Source organism: Charadrius vociferus, unplaced genomic scaffold (genome assembly GCF_000708025.1).
Source record: "Charadrius vociferus isolate BGI_N301 unplaced genomic scaffold, ASM70802v2 scaffold414, whole genome shotgun sequence".
Classification (NCBI taxonomy): Eukaryota; Metazoa; Chordata; class Aves; order Charadriiformes; family Charadriidae; genus Charadrius; species Charadrius vociferus.
In genome coordinates, this window is record NW_009648079.1 from 2,240,271 (window position 1) to 2,253,139 (window position 12,869).

Here is a 12,869-nt window from a genome sequence, read left to right on the forward strand (position 1 = left end):
TAAAAAAAAATGATAAAGCATTATACCCGGCTGAATGGATAAAAATGAATATACATGACAGAAATGTCCTCACATAAATGTATTCAAAATTTAGTTTAGTTTTAGCATGAATAGGGTATGTATAACCATTTTAAGTGTGCTAACACAATCAGACATGTATTTCCATCAGCCCGGGTGGCCTGCAAAAATAAAAGCATATCAGAACCATCATCTAGGCTTACGTGCTGCCAAACAACTAATTAGCCAGGTGGCCCCTGACTTCTCTCTCGCTCCGATGACCATTAAAAATACGCACACCTCAGTAACTCAGCTTGCTTGCTGAAAAAGCAAATTGCCACCACCCTGGAGAAGGCATCCTTTAAGCAGTTTGTTTGGTTTTTTTTTTCACTGGTGTTAATAAGTATTATCACTGCTGTAGGGTTGTATATCTAATCTTAAAACTGCGTGAAAAGCAATTGTGCCCTTCTTATCTTTGAGCATATATTGACTCTGACCTGATGGAGAAAAACACTGAACCTCTGCTCTACTCAAGAAACACTAAAAGTGTTTTGAGACACTGGTTATGTTTCAGACAGCATCAAAACAAAGCTGGAATTTTGCAAAATGTAGCTCCCTCTGGTGATGTGCATTAAAATAGGTACTAGGAGGCAATAGGATAAGACATAAAATTCTTACTCGACCAATCTCTATTTTAGAAGCTATTTACTTACAGCAACACATGCTCATTTTGAAGTGCAAGGTTTGATATATTTTATGCAGAACTGCTTATAATGTCTCTTAAAATCTGCAAAATCTGACAAAATTAGTTGGCATTCAATCACAGCAGTGATAGTTCTTCAAAATTAGCATGCTGTTTAGAAACCTTATTACTCATCCACTGATTAGGGCATTTTGTTAAAATTTTACAAAATAAGATATCTAGATAATGAAATCCTCTTTAGAAGATTTCCTGAATAGTTTACAGCAAATATTGGAGAATATCTTCCATAGAGTGATATGATTATACAACAGAGAGACCAAAAGCAGGAGAAAAAAATAGTTAAGATAGATTTTATTTGCTTCTGTGGGTGTCTAAGTTAAAGTGTCTACATTACAGCAATACTGAACTTTTGGAATAAATGATGCTGGATTAGTTACACTCAGATGATAATCCATTGCCATCGGCTGTGCAAAATGGCATAGTTTCATTCTTGGCATCATAACAAAAATCATGTTATTAAATTCTGAAGGTGAATATGTAAAAATTAAATTATATGCAGCTATTATTTATCAGTAATTCCTGATTGAATTTGCTCAATTCACAAGTAATACTACTCTTTTTCTAACTGTCAAATCTACAGTCTTGAAGCAGTCTTAAGGTTGTATCTAAGTGGGGCTTCATTCTTAAGTCTATTTGAAAATTTTAGGGGAAGTTGCATGAGGAGGACTGCAGTACACAAAACTTCTCAGCCTCTCACTTGATTTTATATATTAATGGGAAATAAAGTGAAATTTCAAGTGAATTTCTTGTGGATAAAACAGAATAACTTTTAAAAGAGTGAAAATCTTCATTTTTTTTCCTGCATGGAGTTTGTTGTGCTTTTTTTTCTCCCTGATGTTTGCTATATTTGACTAGTTTGTATATGCTATGGACTGTCTTCTAACTGCAGAAAGATTAAACAGATAAAAAAAGAAGGATAAATAAAAGTAAGGATGGAATTGACAATGATGAATCATGAAGAAATTTAAGGACTTACCCAAAGAAAGGCAAGTTTCAAATGAAAAAGGATAAAAATAAGTGTAGGACATTTCAGGAGAGCTGGAGGATATGGATAACATTTGAGGGGAAAAATGTCGATCTGGAATTCCTCCTTCATAGTTTTTAACATCAACTTTAATCTTATTATGGACAAGATGTCAAGTTCTAGGGAAAATAGGTAAGGCTTTATGATCTCTTCAGAAACTGGGTTTTACACAAACTCTTTGTTCCAGGGGAAACTCCTGTGTTTTGTCTCCTGTTAAGAAGGTACTTGTAAATCACCTAGAAAATGAAAATTACCAAGTACTTGTGATATGGTTTCCCTTTCTTTCTGCTTGGGTACGTGATGAAGAATGTGGTCGCATCGTGTTTATCATTTGCGGACTTGTGTAGTCCCAACATAGACATCTCAGATATATCAAACTGTGCCTATTTGTCTCCATCAGAGAACTGAGGATGACTAGTTCAGGTGTAGATATCTATGGTGAATATGTCCAAATTTAAGAGAAATTAATTCTATCTAAGTAATCCACATTTACAGAGAAGGACTTACACTGAATATGGAACAGATGTTTACTGATGCCGAATTTGTTTGGTTTTGCCTGAAAAAATCTTAAAGTAGCTAGGTTACTGATTGTGTCTTTCCCCATTTCATTGGTTTCGTGTGCCTGTCTTTTTAGTTTCAAATGAAAGCATGGTACAATATCTATTTTTAGGGAGATGGGTATTTTCTTTTCTCATATGAAAATAATTTGTGGTGCATTTTTTTATACAGTAAAAGGCAAATACATACATTTTCTGATAAGAGGTACGCTGTTTACTTTGTATAAGCAGATAAAAATTAAAATATGAAGAACATGTCCACATTGTAATATTGTCTTGATTGAATCTATTAGATTACCTGTATAATTTCCATTAACATTTATGCGTATTGAAGAAGTCATTAGTATATCCTTGTAAGACAAATATTATTGTAGAACTGAAATAATGTGCAATTAGATGACTACACTATTTCTGAATTGTGGCAAAGCCAAGAATTAAGGTCACTTCTTATTTTCTTCAGATCATTTATTGTAAGTACATTGGCCATTTTTTCCCTGTATGTGGTGGGAACAGAAATGTCGTGAAACAATCTTTCAGGCACTATAATAATTGTTGTTTGTTATCAGAGGGAAGGCATCTACAAACATTAGAAGATAAAAATTTGGATATAGGGGTAACTTGGGTAGATTTCAGTTTCAAAATTGAAGCTGGATTTTAGGAAAAGCTCAACTGTAAGACTTCTTTTTTCTAGTTAAGTGTTCTGACTTGAATGGGGTTTTTTGTTTGTAGGTTGTTGGGGTTTTTTTGTCTTCGATCTTGATTTTATTTTTTTTATTTATTTCTAAGATAATGATAGGACATGCATCATGTCAAATTAAACACACTCGGGAGTCTTTGTGGACTACACTATCTATCATATTGTCATACCGGCTAAGGGTTCTGCTAATTACAATTATTGTGTGCATTTTGAGGCTAGGAATCTACAAAAAAGTACTACTTCAAAAACTATTGAGCCTTGCTTTACATATGACCAAAATGTTCACTGAGTGAGGAAGGAGAGAAATCCGCACAAAAGATTTGTTGTGTCCCTTTATGATTTTCCAACAAACAAGAGGTCAAGTTTCCTGTGAGGTTCATATCAACTTGCTCTCATCTCCCAGCTACAAACTTAAACATGTTGCTGTTGCAAAAAAAAAGTTAAGATCCCTTAAATACTTTTTGAGGAAGAACAAGCAATCATAGTGGAGGAAAAATAGGTTATGTTATATATATGCATACGTATGCATCTTTCCTCCTGTAGAATATTATTCATCTTGGAAGGCTTATGCCATTTTACTTTAATTTTATTTTTCCATTTGAAGGCTCTTTCTGCCTTCTGATGACTACCCGCTGGCTAACGGCCTGCTAAGAGAGGTCATGGACAAGAGTTGTAATGTTTTGAGTACAGCCTCCTCAGTGGGGTTGTGTTATTAAAGTTATATTCTATCTCCAAGAAGACCATTATCATTATAAAGTAACACACATCATTAAAGAGAAGCTCCATGAAGACCATTATCATTATGTGGTAACACATCATTAGACAGTATCTTTATCTACACAGCCCATTGACGAGGGTACAGTCATAACATGACAGCTCTCTAGAGTGACGTAAGTCAGTCTGGCCATTTATTTCAGCAGGGGTTACTTATGTCCCAGTGATTCCTTTTGGCATCCTTTCTTAGCTACCGGTTGTTAAATAGAAGGAGTTGCTCTAGGATAAGCCCCAGGGCTCTTTGAAAAAGAAAATTCCCACTGGAGTTGGAGTACTCCTTTCAGCATGATCGCTGCTTGGCTGCAATGGGTTCATGCCTGTCACCTCTGGGCCAAGCCAGAAAGGGAAATACCTTAGGTGCCTGCAGATTGCATATGGATTTCACAAGGAGCATGCACTATGATGGAAACCAGGTAGGCACTGAACACAGGAACCTACAGCTACAAAGCAAATCTGTTACTCAGTGCAATAGATACACTTGGCTGTCTTATTTATGCTATCAAGTAACTAAAGTAGCTCAGTTATCCAAACTTACAATAAGCTAGGGAGAAAACTGCACCCATACTACCTGTACAAATTGTGTAGTTGTGCTAAAATAGGAAAGTGTAGAAAGGTCACACCTATACTTCAGGAATCACAGTTAGATGCTTCAAACACACTTAGTTTTCTCTTTTTACTATATAATCCTGTCCTTCTCTCTTTGGGTATACTGAATCAGAGCTAAATTTGTTGCCTATCGTAGATACAGGAAGCATTTCTCTTATCAATCTATATTCATGTCCATTGTCATTATGTTATATTCATAATAAGATATGTGTTAGGTATTGTTTTGCACCAATATGCTGTTCTTCGTTGAAACAATGTCTTTTATACTCTTAAAATACATTCTGTTTTGTGTCCTTTCAGAAATTCTAATATGTAAAATATCTTTAACTACTCTTTTACAAGGAAACATATTTTTGTAAGTGAAGTCATTTATTTTCTGTCTCCTTTCTGGATAAGGAATTAAAAAACTTTAAGAATGAAATGTACATATTTTCAGAGAAGAAAATTTAGAAGTTCCAAATTTCTGTTCCACAACATGTTTTTGAGAGCCAGTAGAGGGTGCATTTTCCACAGCGTTTTCCACAGCACAGTTTAACTAGATTTCTAATTAAGTATGTGAATAGAACTATTCTGTAATAAATATATTATTTTAGAATTAACTTTCAGCAAAGCAGAGCAAAATCTATCCATAAGATGATCAGGCCATTCCTTTTTAATCATTCCATCTAATTTTTTTAATAATAAAACATCAATTGATATATTTTCTGTTCTCCTTTTATTCTATTTGCACCCAATGGTTTAAAATGCTTTTGACTTAAAATATGGCCTGAATACTCAAGCATAACTTTTGTAATACTATTACTTTAGCAACTTTGCAGTATATATGAATAGTGAATGGGACCAAATAAATGCCTTCCTTATTGAACAAGAATCACTTGGTAACAATTGCCGTGCAGATTAAAATATAAATGTCTCAGCTTTACCTATAATGTGACATTTTCCCTTCCCTTTTGAATGTCAAAATTGAGAAACAATTCACAATCAGGATGCGGTAGGTATACTGCAACATGTATTGAGATATGAGAGTCTGTGAAAACATACAAGCTACATGATCTTCATACCAACCCCAAATACCACAGTGAACAGAGAATATGTGATGACAAACCTACTGAGGGACAAATCTCTTCATCTATATGGTTATTCATTCCTGACTACGGTTTTACCTCTTGGGAGCACTGTGTTCTGTGAAGCCACTATTCATTTGCGAAATATATCGAACAAACAGGTTTCAGGAACAAATTCCTGATTTCCTTTCAATTTTTTCCAGCCTGCTTTTCACATTTTGCATAATTATAGGGACTATTTAGTACTCGTATTTCTCTGTGTCTTCCAAGACAGTAGCATACTTCAAGAGTTGGTACGTATTCCTCTTCCACAGCAGATTAAATGAGGTCATATTAGCTGCACAGCATATTGTGTCACTCTGCACCCCTTGCACAAATCCTAGGGCCTGGAAATATAAGTGTCTTTAAATGAGACATTCCTTAAACAGATCACTTTTCCTTCCTCAGAAAATACCTAGCAGAGTACCTTTCTGCCACCCAGATTAGTGCTGCTAAGGAACCCCTGAGAAGGTCAGTGAAAAGCTGGCGCAAGCAGTGAGTCTGTCTTTATGGAAGCCATTCCCACATCCATATGGCAAATGAGAGGTCCTTTTTGCACTCAGCAAAGATGAGGCACGTCTACTCTACATGGGAGATCTTCTCACCTCTGAAGCTATAAATAGGGGTGTAGTATCAGCAACTGATATGCATCTGTCTCACTGTATGTGTGATGTCTCTCTGTAATGGTTCCATTTTCTAGATGATATTTACTTAATGCTATTTTGAGTAGTAAACATGCTCCATTCAGAAAGTAACTTTCAGACACAGTCACTCCTAATATGTTTTTTTCTGAAGATATACTTCTAATGTATTTCTGAGCTTGCTATTCCCTCTTATTCACTTGAGAGTTTTTAATAACACAGTCTTTTGGTGTTACTATTTTTTTTTAACTTAGAAATATAAAGTTTAGGACTCCCAATGTCATTTAACACAATTTGTAATATAATTAATTCTCGCTGGTAAATCCCAATGGCACTATATTCTCTTACAAGATAGTTCTCTTAATCTCTGATTAAACTGATAATTTCTGATGGATGTCTAAAGATTTAACATTACTGCCAAATTCTGTGATGTTGATAAGAAGAGCTTTAATTTAAGGAATGAGAGGAGAAATTCAGCAATGACTGCATAATCTCTGTGTCTGATTCAGGATGCAAGAAGAGAAAATGAGTGTAAGATAGATAAAATAAAAAGAAAGTGCTAAATTTACTAGATCAGTGGCTGGATAAATAAAACAGAGAGTTGAAGTGTTCTGCCTATTTCCTCCAGAAAACCAAGTCAGAAAAACTCACCAGAAATATGTTCTGATCAAAGCCTGAAAAACAAAAGGCCAAAACTTGAACTTTGGATGCAGGATTTAAGATGGGATCAGAAGGGTGAGGTTGACTTTGCGTTGAAGGACCTTTACGGCCATACTCTGAGTGAACTAGTGAATGGCATATGATGGTTACAGGAGTCTTTTTTGCTGGTTTATCTGTGCTCTAATTAGTCCAGTACTTTTTCAGTTGGTGTCTGGTCCTCAGGAGGTAGGTAGTAAGGGGAGGGGAGCAAAGTAAAAGGCAAAAATCTTTAAGTAACCATAGAATCATAGAATGGTTTAGGTTGGAAAGGATGTAAAAGATCATCTAGTTCCAACCCCCCTGCCAGGGACAAGGACACCTCCCACTAGACCAGGTTGCTCAAAGCCCCATCCAGCCTGGCCTTGAACGCCTCCAGGGATGGGGCATCCACAACTTCTCTGACCAACCTGTTCCATTGCCTCACCTCACTCACATTAAAGAATTTCTTCCTAATATCTATATCTACCCTCTTTCAGTTTAAAACCGTTAACCCTCATCCTATTACTATACTCTCTGATAAAGACTCCCTCCCCATCTTCCCTGTAGGCCCCCTTTAAGTACTGGAAGGCTGCTCTAAGGTCTCCCCGGAGCCTTCTCTTCTCCAGGCTGAACAACCCCAACTCTCTCAACCTGTCCTCATAGGAGAGGTGCTCCAGCCCTCTGATCATCTTTGTGGCCCTCCTCTGGACCTGCTCCAGCAGGTCCATGTTCTTCTTATGTTGGGGGCCCCATAGCTGGATGCAGTACGCCAGGTGTGGTCTCACAAAAGCCCAGTAGAGGGGCAGAATCCCCTCCCTTGACCTGCTGACCACACTTCTTTTGATGCAGCCCAGGATATGGTTGGCTCTCTGTGCTGCAAGCACACATAGCTGGCTCATGTGGAGCTTCTCATCAACCAACACCCCCAAGCCCTTCTCCTCAGGGCTGCTCTCAATCCATTTTCTGCCCAGCCTGTCTTTGTGCTTGGGATTGCTGCAACCCCTGTGCAGGACTTTGCACTTGGTCTTGTTAACTTCATGAGATTCACACAAGCCCACCTCTCAAGCCTGTCCAAGTCCCTCTGGATGGCATCCCTTCCCTCCAGCATGTAATGAGGCATCATTAATTCTCCTGCTCAGTGGGCAACTTTTTTTTTTTTTTTTTTTTTTTTGTAAAAACCAGTCACAGGTTCTTGTCTAGCTGAGTTGTGTTTTTAAGTGACCGAAGATGTAATTTCAGCTCTGAAGGGCAGAAAAAGTCACATTTGCCCCAGTCGTGCTGTGCGGTAGGGGTATCTTTAAGGAAAATAAAGGTATGGTATATCATGTGCTGTTAAGAAAGACAGAAATAAAGGAATGTGTTGGAGTAAAAATTACTGATTGTGGAGTAGTGGGAAGGATGAATAAAACAATCTCTTTAACATCAAGTTTCCTTTGGGGAAGCATGGTGGGAGGCAAGTTTTTCCTGTTTCTCACAGGACAAATCTGAATACAGACATGAATCATCTGTAGCGTTATTAGTAAGATAAATATTGGGAACTGTTTCATTTCAATATGTCAGAGAAAGGTCTTGACTTTCCTGAAATATATTGTATACTGCTACTGTTAGAAGTAGTGCGATACAGGTAGGGTTCTGAAAAAAATATAGATTAACATACATGAAATACAAAACATTACGGGGTAAATATGATAAAAGTTATGTGGATGTATTGTACATAATGATTTTATAAATGGAGAAGTTCTATTGCATGCTTGCATCCTTTATTTAGATTCAACAAAGCATTAGATATAATGTAATTAGTGAAGCATGAGAAGACAGGAATATAGTAGAGAAATCTTAAAGCAGAAGAAACTGAATGAAAAGCAAATATTAATGGGTAAATTAGAAGAAGCATACATTCATTAGTGGGGTTCTTCAGGAATTAGGATTGGCCTTATTGAATATTTTAATATTTTCAGTATTAAAAACAGGAATGCAATGGCAATATTTTCTTGTTGACAAAGTTATTACAGGGAAAGACCTGCATGATCTGTGATAAGAAGGAAGTATCTGAGCAAGAGAAGTCTCCGATTCCTCTAAGTAATACTAGGATATTTGAGCTATCAATAGGATGTAGCGCTGAGAATGGGAAATGTGACCCTAGGTTGTGACAAAGTGTCATACTAGTAGAGACAGGTATTTCTGCCATTGTACAGGGCACTGGTTGGCTCTCACTGGAACACAGTGTATAGTCCTCCTTACCCAGTTTCAAAAAAACCCTCAGACTAGGAGAGATGCAGAATAAAGCTACTAGAGTGACTAGGGATAGCAAATATTATGAGCAAGGAAAATGAAGGATTTTGTCTTAGACAAAATGGAAAAGAAACGAGGCTTCAGTATTGCTGTCTGTAACTGCCACAGCAGGAAAAACAAAATGGGAAAAGAGCTAAGGGAAAATATCACCAGAGAAGTAGTTAGGTATAAGATGGTATGCTGAAAATGAAGAAGTGTTTAACTGGCAGAGTTACGAGATACTGGAAAATAGAGTCTCCCTGGGAGTCACAGGGGCAAGAAGTTAATTAGTTTTAAGATGGAGATTAATCCTATTTTTTAACAGATTCTATCATATGGCCACCTGAAATAGCAGGGGATTGGACTTTGTTCTGCAAGTTTCCTTCACAAGTCAGTTCCAGCAGTTCTGGCACGAGTCTTGCAGAACCTGGTATTTTCCTGAAATCTCCAGGGGCTTGTAGCAATGTGAAAATCTATTCTTTCAGTAACTACCTACTTGTAATGATTACAGTGAACTTGAAAATGTGAACTTCAAGGGTGCAATACCTTTGAAGAAAATAAGGCCACATTTACATATATTTTAATACTTGCAAGATTTATTGCACTAATATCTAGGAGCTGGAGACAGTGAATTGCAGAATTTGAATACTAATTCTTTATTGACTATCAAATACTGTCTATGATATCTTCTTATTTCAATTCCTATATATACTTCAGGCTGGGTATTTCAGAGCTTGACCTTCATTAGCCCTCTCCTATTTTTTATGTGGACTCAGCTTATCCTTAATCTTAAATCCCTGTCAAAAAGGAAACATATCCCTCTGCAAACTATTTACACCTTGATCTCTTTCCTGCAAAAAACTTACATGGGTCATGTCTAGTGTGTGCCAGTGAAAAATCTATGAATAATCAATTATTTCAATAGGGCTGTTGACAGGAAAATTAGCACTTATGCATGTGTACGCAGAATTATGACCCTGATTTGGGAGCTCGTGTAAGCTCCAGGTGATATGCAGGCTTGGGGAAGAACCTTTCATGAAGGATGGAATCCTTCCAAGGAGATGGCTGTGAATCAGACCAATGATCCTCTTTCTCCCAGCTGAAAACTGTGGTTGCACATGCAATGAAATACTTTTCTACAGTCTGTAAGATATATTCTTGGCTTGCTAAATGGGAAATGCTGTGCTCCGGTACGTTTCAAGCCTCATAAGTGATGTGCAATGGTACCATATGGAAATGCCTTTTAAAAATCCAATCAAAATAATTGATTTTTCATAGACAGGGCTCAGTTTGTCATCGAGTTGCATTCCTCACAAACCCCTCAGAAATGTAGCCTGCCAATAAAATACATAGAATGATTACAAACCACTATTGGTTTTGGTTGTGATGTTAGTTTTTGCAGCCTTATGTTGAAATGTTTTATTTTCTTCCAAGACTGGCCAAGTAAGAACATTATTTTATTCTGTAGCTGCCCACTAAACGCCCTGAAACGCATGGGTAAAATTCCAGGCTCTAGTGAATACCCTTTTCTAACTATGACTCATCTACAAATAATGAAAGAAGATTAAAACTTCTTTCTAGGCATATGTACTATAACAGAAAAGGTATTATAAAAGAACATGTATTGTTATACAAATTCAAACTTATTGTAAAATTTAACAATAGCATTTATATTTTTAAAGATAAACAGATTTAAGGTAAAGTAGTAATTGCACTTTCAGTGGCTTCAGCAGAATGTCTTTGGTTTGGATTTTGTTGTGATTTTTTTAAACTGTTTCAGCTTTAAAAGACAGAAATGCAGATGAGTAACAGAAGTTTTGTATATACTAAGGAATGGATATACAGCAGATGAAAATCAGTGTAGCTCCACTGAAACCAAGGGGGCTTTTCAAGCTCCAAAAATCAGACAGAACCAAAATTTGGCCTATTATTTTTATGGCTTTTTAAAATGGGCTTTCATAGACTGCTCAGTTTTCCCTCTCTTTTTTTCAATAGTCCCCATCAATTCACAGATGGTTGGCAGATATGCTAGGTAATAAAAGAAGTGTATTTTTTATTAAGTGTGGCTATAATAATGGTATTCACTGTGATTTTACCACTGAATGCTTAAGTCTTACAGCCTGAACCAGCCAGCAATGAACACCCTGGCACATCACTTTGCTCAGAGCCTTCGTGATTTTGGTAGTTCTCAAAACAGACACAGGAGATTCTGTTGTGTGGGTCCAGTTGCAAGATTAAAGCACTTTAGTAAAACACATAACAACTGTTTCCTGAACCATGATCATCCACACGTGGCTGTTTATTTAATAGCAAAATCTGATTTTTCATTCACATAAAGTACATATACCTATAGTGGGTACTAGAAGTGTGATCAAGGTGTCTGTATGTTTTGTGGTGTGAATGGACTGGCACCAATTCAACATGATAAGTATATTACATGTGGATTTTCATAAATTTAAATCAGAAAAATGAGAGTTCAGTCCCATTACAGTACATTATTTTTAGATTTAGCATTTGCTTGCCTGCTCTGTGGTAGATAAGTATTTTAGGAGGTTTTTTATAATTGCTGAGTTTGAATACTTGTTCTTTGTTCTCTTTAAAAAAACAAACAAGGGAAGAATACTATTGAATTATTTAAGACAATGAAAAGGATTTGAATTGAAATATACAGTGACATATATAAACTTGAGCCAGTGATAATTTTCTATCTGTCTTAAAATCAGCTGAAGTTAAATAGATTACAGGCTCAGGTTTAACTCTGGATGCGGTGGGACCCCTGAAGTCACAAGCATGAGAATGTGGCTGTAAATAGCAAAATCTTCGAGTAGAGACAGAAAAATAAATGTAAGGGATAAACGCTTGAACTATTTTTCATCTTAAATACTAGATCTGATATTTTTTATCAGAAATCGGTTTGTCATAGAGCAGAGGTTACCATTAGTTTTCTAAAAAATGATTAAAAACCTGTAATGCTAAAGCCAGTTCAGTGACATGGTTGCTTCCCGAGAGTTTAGGGGTGTTCCACATTGAGCTGTGACCCGTGTAGTTACCCCACATCCTCTCTTTCACCTCTTTAAGAGAGGGTGGCACTCAGCACATGGTTTTGCTTTTATTTCTTTCTGCCACAACTGTTTCGGTTTTGTTCTGAAATGCTCTTAAAGCTGAAGAAAAAGAGCAGAATTTGAGTCTAGGGAGCGCACTAGGGTTAGTAAGATTTTAATCATCCATCTCAGTAGCATGTGTTCCAGTGAAAGAACATACAAATGGAGCTTTGCTGAATAATGTCTAGGATCAGCTGCCAGAAGGACGATTTTTCAACATAAAGTTTACAGTCATACTGACAATGTCATTGCCATTTTGCCTCGTTCTTTTGTCTCTTATCTTTTTTTAGTTGATAAAAACACAAAGAAGAGAAGGTAGAAAAAGTACTGAAGAATTATACATTGAAAAAAATAATCGAATCAAGTTACAAAAGGATTGTGTATCCCATGAGACAGTCCTCCGCCTGCCTAGTTGTATTAATTACTTCCTCCATAAGGAATGCCAAACAATGACTATAAAACCAAAATCAGTCCCTCTATTTTGATTGGGATATAGCAATCCTAGCAGGATGTTGTCATACCTATCTTTTATTTGTAAAAGCTGGCAGTCATTCCAGACATTGCCAGTATAGTACACAAACACATGCAAGAATTAGTTAGATATTAACTGTGTGTATTGAATGCTTCATTGCATATGTTTAAGAGTCTCATGAGAAA